Source organism: Tupaia chinensis, unplaced genomic scaffold (assembly GCF_000334495.1).
Source record: "Tupaia chinensis unplaced genomic scaffold, TupChi_1.0 Scaffold144276_1, whole genome shotgun sequence".
NCBI classification, from domain to species: Eukaryota; Metazoa; Chordata; class Mammalia; order Scandentia; family Tupaiidae; genus Tupaia; species Tupaia belangeri.
Window position 1 is genome coordinate 3,270,652 of NW_006204133.1, and position 8,994 is coordinate 3,279,645.

An 8,994-nucleotide genomic window follows, 5' to 3' on the forward strand; every position below is an offset into this window, starting at 1 on the left:
CCCCAGATGTAGGCAGGATGATGACCTCACCCTAATTGCTAGAACCTGTGAATATATTAAGCTGTGTTGCAAAGGGGATGCAAGGTAGCAGATGGAATTAGGGTGCTCATTAATTGACCATAAAGGAGAGAGAATAGCCTGGATTATTCAGGTGGGCCCAATATACCTCTAAGGGTTCTTAACGTGGAAGAGGGTAGTAGAAGACTCAGTGTCACAGTGATGGGAAGTGTAGACTGGGCAGCCATTGCTGTCTCTGAAGACAGAAGGAGGGAACCACAAGCCCAGCAACAAGGCAACCTCTAGGTGCTGGGTTCTCCATAGAGCCTCCAGAAGGAAGGCAGCCCTGCCGGCACTTCAACTTTGGCCTAGCGAGCACCATTCCAAGTGTCTGACCTCCAGAGTTGTAAGGTAATGGTTTTGAGTGAAGCCACCAAGGTTGTGGTGATTTTTACAGCAGCAGAAGGAAACACAGCCAAGGTTATGAACCACTACTACAGAGTTTCTGTTGGCTCGTGGCTATCATTTGCCAGAACATTCTCTCAGCTCTTTATAGGACTGGCTGTGCCTGAGAGAGGGTAGGACTCTTTCTAGCACTGTCTAGTTTTGTTCATTTTTAAAATTTATTTTATTTTTAATTTCTTCTATGAAAGATAAAACCAGAGAAAGAGAGGGGAGAAAGAGGTAAGTACTCTCAATCGGGTCTTCATGCCAGGATCCCTCCTTTGTCCCCAGCTTAGCTCATGGGCACACCAGCCAGGCTGTACAGGGACATATTCAGATGCAAATCCAGGCCCTTCCTTCCCATGAGGGTCCAGCATCACAGAGCCTTGTGCTAACCATTGCACCACAGCTGCCGGCCCTGCTCTAGTTTTCTTGGAAGGTGTGTCTCCCTTTACTTACGAGATTCAGCCTGCTTTCGTTTTACTTTTGTCTTTATAAAAGATCAGGCCTTTATTATTCCTATGCCATTTGAAACTTAAGGAAACATTACTTAAACATTACTTAGTTTTTATGGGGCCAGCAGATGGGGTGGAGGTTAAGGATGCTGGACTCCCACATGGCTGACCACGGTTCGAGTCCTGGACCTGGTGGCTTGCTTTCTCAGTTTTCCTTTCTCTCTCTGTCCCTCTCTGGTCAAATTAGAAAGGAAGGAAGGAGGAAAGAAATGTATTTTTCTTAAAAAAAAGAAGCATTACTTAGTTTTCAGTAATAAAAATATGCTTCTTCACAAGGCTAGAAACAATTATTTAAGTCAGTCGGTTTGAAAATACATGAAATGAGTTAAGAATTTATATCATGTATAAAAAAGGGCAACTGACAACAATATACGTTTAATGGTAGAAAGGCTAGAATAGTGTAAGACAGTGTCACGAAGGAGCCTGATTTACTGTTTGCTTGGAGGGGCCTGGGAAGAGACTAGGGTCTGGTCTGGGGTCACTCTTCCAGCATTGAGACCTGGTTGGAAGAAAGTAGCAACGAATGGCCCTGGCCATGATGTCTGGAGAAAGGGAAGCCTTGAGGAGCCCACACTGGCACAGAAACTGCAGACCAAGCTCCTCTTCCCACCAAACAAACCACACCCCTTATTTTGTGGGATGCTTTCCCAATGAGACATTTTACTAGGAGCATGACGTTTAAAACTAGAAATGCTGGAGGAATTCTATTCCCGGACTCAGACCTCTCAGGGGGAATGGCATATTCAGTAATGTGTTTTATTATCCAATTAAAAACTTAAGACGGCTCTTACGACTGTTTCATAATGTATAATGTGTGCCTTTCAATTTACGAACCCTGTGCAACCTGGTACTTTGGTCAAGAATGTTTTGTTTGTTTCTATCCAGAGATGCCATTCCGAAATTCAGCTTCCTCCTCTTTTGTAGAAGAGGAAATAAAAGAGCATTACCAAGGTTGCTGGCCACAGCAGCCCACATTTTCTTGCTCTGGTATTTCTTTTTTGAAGATACAGAATGAGGTTTTTTGTTTGTTTGTTTATCTGTTTGTTTTGTTCGTTTGGGCTTTTTTCCCACAAAATAAGGTCTGTTGGGAAGAAAAAGGAGTTCAGAGAGCCAGACTGTGGTGTGGTAGTACAACTGCACCCACACGGGAGTGTCTTCATTTTGCACTCTGGGATCTCCCTGTGCTCCCCTGGCACGTGCATGTGTGCCCATGAACTGGGCCAGCTGTAGCTGGGAGTGGATTGTGGCATGGAGATCTGGTTGGGAGTGTCCATCCATCTGTCTTTTTCTCTCATAAAATAAGTATATAATTTTTTTTTTTTGAGAGATTTTCACTGTAGGGCACGTGCGCTCGCCAGACAGACAGAGAGAGACATAGAGACAGAAAGCGAGAAATCACCCCCCAGGGGGGATGGTCACGCCGCAATCCCTTCTCCTCCATTCTCCTCTCGGGATCTTGGGCACGCACGCACATGCGCCCGGCATGAGTTTTAAGCCACCGGGTCCGGGACACGAACCGCGGTCGACTACGTGGGAGTCCAGCGACATAGTCATTACACTAACTGCTGGTTCCCATAAGTACATAATTTTTTAAAAAGGGAACTTCAGAGGTTTTCCTCCTTCATATTTGCCTGTTTCAGAAATACTTCCCGGGAGCCAGAAGGTGACATGGTGATTAAAGTGCTGGACTCCCACATGGCTGATCATGGTTTGAGTCCTGGACCTGAAAGCTTGAAAATCATGCCGTGAATGTGTGTGTGTGCCCAAGATCCTGGGAAGAGAATGGAGAAGGGATTGTAGCATGGTCATTCCCTCTGGGGGATGATTTCTCACTTTCCCTCTCACTGCTCGCTTGCTCTCTCTCCCTGGTAAGTACATATGCCCAATGGCAAAAACCTAAAAAAAAGAAAAAAATTTTCCCACATAATATCTGAATAGAACACTTCTCATTCTTTACACAGAGGCAGCACTAACACATTGACAAGGGAAAGTGCTCAGGCCATATTGGGGGGGAGGGAGGAGCAAATTGCTAAATAGAATGTATTGAACGATCCCATTTTTATAAAGAGAAATGTTAGTATGAAGGAACTGCCAAAAGCTTGTAGAAACATGGAATTAAAGTATGGGTTTAGGTGCCAGCAATAAAATTCAGTGTTCTGTAACATGATCACATATGGGAATGTCCGTGGCTCCAGTCTGGAGACCTCCCTAGCTGGGCTTGAGTGTGCTGTTGCTCTGGAGCTGGCTGAGGCTGGAGCTGGAGGCATCAAGATCCTGTTGGAATTTTTCCCCTTTCCCTTAAAAAATAAACTTTTCTAAAGTAGGAGTTTAGGAGCCAATTAAGTGACACAGTGGTTAAGGTGGCTGGATCCCACATGGCCAACTGAACGGTTCGAGTCTCAAGCCCCACGGCTTGAAAAACATACGAGTGCCGTGTGTATGTGGGTCCAAAATCTTGAGAGGAAAATGGAGAAGAGATTGCAGTATGGTAATCTCCCCTGTATCCAGGGAGAGCACATGCCCTTTAGCAAATACTCTTTTCTAAAAAATTAGATGTACAAATTTGCTACAAAAATTTTTGAAATCTATGCAGAGGCGTTTATATTTATTTTCCAAGAATTTTTGAAGACCCCTGTATATGTTCAGAAAACAAAAAATCTGAGAACGTACCACATCTTAAGTCATCTGTGAAAGACAATGATTCTTTTTTAAAAAAGAATTATGTATTTTATTTATCATTTTTTAAAAAATTTGGTACAGCCACTCATCAGAGACAGAAAGAGAGAAAGTAAGAAAGCAAGCTGTCAAGTCCAGGGCTTGAACCGTGGTCGGCCATGTGGGAGTTCAGCACCCCAACTGCCATGCCACCTGCTGGTCCCAAGAGGAGGACTTTTACTTTCTGTTCCATATTTCCATGATGTCTACCTTATCACTTTTGTAATCAGAAAATAATTAATGGTATAATTAATGGTAAAAACTGCTAATCTAGTCTCCCCCCACTACCACTTTTCCCTAGATATTTAGAATATAGTGATTTGGGGTACCAGCAGTTGGCATAATGGCTATGTCATTGGACTCCCATGTAGTCGACCATGGTTCAAGTTCTGGACCCGGTGGCTTAAACTCATGCCAGGCACATGTGCGTGCATGCCCAAGATCTCAAGAGGAGAATGGAGGAGAAGGGATTGCGGTGTGGCCATCCCCCTGGGGGGTTATTTCTCGCTTTCTGTCTCTCTGTCTCTCTCTGTCTTTCTGGTGAGCACACACGTCCTATAGCAAAAACCTGCCCCCCCACCCTATAACAAAAACCCCTCCAAAAAAAAAAAAAAAAAAAAAGAAGAATATAGTGTTTTGGTCATACAAATACAATCATTCTCAATTTTATCCCCAACTGTCGAAACCATCCTCCATCAGCAGACCAGCCATCAAAATCATTGCTGGCTTTGATGACCAGCCTGCTGGGCGAGGAGTCCATGTGAGTTACAGGCTGTCCTGATTTCTGCAGGATCCCCCAGAATCTCTCCGCTAGATCAGGTCCAGCCATCACTCATAGTGTAAGAGGCACCTCCTCCTGTCCCATCCAAATATTTCTAAAGTTAGTGACGTTCCTTGCCTTTTCCTTCATTTAGCTCCATTTAATTCCTAAAACCTTTTTTTATTAAAAAAATTGTATTTACTTAGAAGCATTCAGAATGTCAACAAACAGCTGCAACTTTTTTTTTTTTTTGCAATTACAGAATGGTATTCAGTTAACAGAACAATTATTTCACCCTTTTCACCCTTTCTTTCTTTTTTTAGAGAGATTTTTGCTATAGGACGTGTGTGTTAGCCAGAAAGACAGAGACAGAGAGATAGAAAGTGAGAAATTGCCTCCCCAGGAGAGATGGCCATGCCACAATCCCTTCTCCATTCTTCTCTCGGGATCTTGGGCACGCACACACACGTGCCCAGCGTTGAGTTTAAGCCGCCAGGTCTGGGACTCGAACCGTGGTCAACTACATGGGAGTCCAGTTACATAGCCATTATGCCAACTGCTGGTCCTGAGAACAACAATTATTTCATATAAGCTGCATCAGAGACAAATGAAGATGAAAAGACTACCAACCTCATATATAACTAATTTGTGTTGTGTGCCAATAAGAACCTACTTTAAATTTCCACGCCAATTTACAATCCCCATACTGTACCAGGCAAGATTAGTGCTGTTGAAAATACCACCAGGACAGGGCTATCTAAAGACACATTTGGTAGTGTGAGAGTTATACAAAAAAGACTGTACAGTTTAAAAACATATCTTACGCAGCCTTACATTTCAGTTTGTTTCTTTAAAAGGAGTGAGTTATGTACGGGGGGTGATGTGCTTTATAGATAAGGGAAAAAAACTGCACTAGAACCACCTATTCATCATCATAGTCTTCCCCTTCATCTTCCTCCTCTTCCTCCTCTTCTTCCTCGTCTTCCTCCTCCTCCTCCTTTTTCTTGCTCTTTTCAGCCTCGACAACTCCCTTTTTTGCTGCATCAGGCTTTCCTTTAGCTCGGTATGCGGCAATATCCTTTTCGTATTTTCCCTTCAGCTTAGCAGTCTTCTTTCCATAAGGCTGTGTATCACCTGCAGCAGTGTTATTCCGCGTCTCTCCCAGTTTCTTTGCAACACCACCCATGGATAGGCCACGATGTTTTCCTTTGATTTTTGGGCAATATTCAGAACAGAACTAGAAAAAGGCCGAAGGAGGCCTCTTGGTTGCATTGGGATCTTTGAACTTCTTTTTCGTTTCCCCTTTAGGAGGGACATAGGTTTTCATTTCTCTTTCATAATGTGTCTTGTCCGCCTTTGCCATATCTTCAAACTTTCCTTTCTCTTTAGCAGACATGGTCTTCCACCTCTCTGAGCCCTTCTTAGAAAACTCTGAGAAGTTGACTGAAGCATCTGGGTGCTGCTTCTTGCACTCCTCCCGGCAAGTTTGCACAAAGAATGCGTATGACGACATTTTGCCTCTCAGCTTCTTAGGATCTCCTTTGCCCAACTTTCCTCCACGAGGCACAGAGTCGCCCAGGTCCGGCTCTCACTTGCCCTGGCGCTGTCTCTGTGGAGCTCAATATACTGCAATGGCTGTGAGTGGGAGCTAGACACAGCCTCCTCACTCTCTCTGCTCTGTCACCTCATTCCTAAAACCTTCTAACAAGTGGCTTTTCTCACAGTCACGATGGTGACAATGCAGTATGGGGTTTCCAGTGCAGTTCCTTGCGTGTGTATGTGCATGTACATACATATTTTTTCAATATGACCATTCATTAAATGTGAATGACTTGCTTTTGGATCACTGAAAGATTTCTTATGGCTAAGTCCATAAATGAATGCATCATCAGACCATGTCTTCCAGTTTTTGGTAATGAATATTTGTTTTTTGTACTGATCATAGAATTTGCACTCTTTTTTTTTTTTTTGGAGAGGTTTTCGCTATAGGGCGCGTGCGCTCGCCAGACAGACAGAGAGACATAGAGACAGAAAGTGAGAAATCACCCCCCGGGGGGATGGTCACGCCGCAATCCCTTCTCCTCCATTCTCCTATCGGGATCTTGGGCACGCATGCACACGCACCTGGCGTGAGTTTTAAGCCACCAGGTCTGGGACGTGAACTGTGGTCGACTATGTGGGACTCCAGCGACATAGCCATTATGCTAACTGCTGGTTCCCCAGAAATGGATTCTAACAGCTAGCTCACATGGGTGGATCTCTGTATCTTTCTTACTGCACAAATCTCCATCTCTTTTCTGAAGAACTTCAATGATTTCTCTTACTGTATATGCAGGGTCTCTGGGACTTGCTTAGTGAATAAGGCCTTCCTTCCATGTTTATCATTTACTGTTAGACAAAGAATGGATCATTTCTGATATGACTATCTGCTTCACAAACTTGCTATCGTCAATACAATTGAAGGCTGCCAGTAGGATCAAGTGGGAGTACCTGCCGTTAGCCACCTTTTCAACAAAATCTTCACAGTCTTCACAATTACTTTCCTATCCTTGGGTATACCTCACCACAGGCAGTGCACGGTCACTCGGTGCCATTGTGTGTGTATACCAGGTATATCACCACCTCGTGGATGACTTTAATCCGTTCTGATTTGAGTTTGGGGATGCACAGGTTGAAAAAATCCAGGGATACTTTATGCACCAATGAGTGCTTAATCACAGCTTCCTTTTGGGCCATAGGAGTTAGAATTTGCTTCGTTTCATCCATGATGAGATCTGATTTTTCAGGATTTGTCTCTAACACTTTGTCCAGAGTTGGGCGATCTGCTGACTTACAATGCTGAAACGTGTTCCTATACAACTCCTGTCAGCATGTTCCTCTGCTCCAATATGTCTTCGTCACTACTCATGAACTCCATGGCGGCCAACACTTCTGCACACCACAGCATCTTCCGCGTATGGCCCTTGAACCTTGTGATTCTCTCTGCAATCTTCGGTTTACTTCCATACATGAGAAATTTCATATTATTTCTGGAGTATTTGGCTCTACTTAATTTGACCAAATTACCACACAAGTCTTTGAAAGCCAGTTTTCTATTTCTTCATTACCATACTGAATGTAACACTGAATCACCCATGTTTAATCATGGGCAAATCCAATAGTTTAAATTTCTCCTTGAATCAATTGATATGAAGTCATTCATCAATTTTACTCTTATCAATCTTTCTTTCCTAAAATCTTCCAGATCTGCTTTGCCCAAGTAACAATGCCATGGATGGCCTTATCATGAAGTTGCCCGCTCTGCTTCTGTTCCTCTTTTTTGATGCCATCCTATTTGGGTTTCTTGGCTGGTGAGTCATCACTGTCCAACTGGACTTTTTTCTTCTTGTTCAATTTATTTGCCTGTTGAAATTTTTCTTAGGTCCTGTGTCCCCTTGTTACTGATTTCTGAATTGCTTCACACCCTCTTCCCCAGGTTCTGTAGCACTGTTTTCAAAGTTCTTAGATGTGACTTTAGGTTCACCTTCCTTGACAACTTTTCTTGGGAATGTCTTTGAAGAACAAGAATCACTGTTTTTTTATGAAATTTTTAATTTATTTTTGCGATGCCTCTGTACTCCACTTTTTTTCTCTTTGAGTTCCATAGTATCATCTTGTACATGTGGGGCTGAAATCAGCATGAAGAACAGATTACCAATTCCTACTTCCTTTGTTGATTCTTCCTACTGCAACTCCTATCTATTGTTGAGCTCCCCTAATACATTTTTTCATTGCAGTTACTGTACTTTAGAAGTCTAGTATTTCCATTTGGTTCTTTTACAGGAATCCTTTATTGATATATTCTCTATTTGATGTAATATTGCCTTCATACCTTCCTTTACTTGCAGCATAGTTTTCAGGAACATATTTATAATAATTTTTTTTTTTTTTTTTTTTTTTTGCTATAGGGCCCGGGTGCTTGTCAGAAAGACACACAAAAACGAGACAGAAAGACCCCCCCCCCCCCCCCAAGGGTGATGGCCACACTGCAATCCCCTTCTCCTCCATTCTCCTCTCGGAATCTTGGGCATGCACGCAAACACGCCTGGCGTGAGCTTAAGCCACTGGGTCTAGGACTCAAACTGTGGTCGACTACGTGGGAGTTCAACTACATAGCCATTACGCTAACTGCTGGTCCCTATAATAGCATTTTTTAGTTTTTGTCTTTTGACATCTGGGTCCTATTTCTTTTAACCATGCTCCCTATATATGGAGGTTCATTCAGTTTCTTTGTATGTCTTTTGTGTTGAGAGTTGGTTATTTTAGATAATATTGGAACATCAGCAAACTATTTCTTGCATAGAAAAATACATCATGGCTTTTCCAATGACCCAGTATGTCATAGTAGTTCAGATACTCATCCCTGGATCTCCCTACCCCCCAGGGCTTGTTTTGAGTTACTTGGCTGGCCTATTTCCATTAAGTCTGCTTACCTTGAAGTGTGTAGCCTTCAAAGTCCCTCTTCAGAAAGTACAGCCTGGCAAGCAGTCACCTTGATTCGACCCTCCAATCCCAAGGACATTG

The 8,994-nt window shown here is 43.1% G+C and overlaps 1 pseudogene; it reads right to left on the reverse strand.

Moving 5' to 3' along the window:
- Positions 1-4,988: 4,988 nt before the first annotated feature.
- Positions 4,989-7,197, reverse strand: LOC106733640 (high mobility group protein B1 pseudogene; annotated as a pseudogene).
- Positions 7,198-8,994: the final 1,797 nt, after the last annotated feature.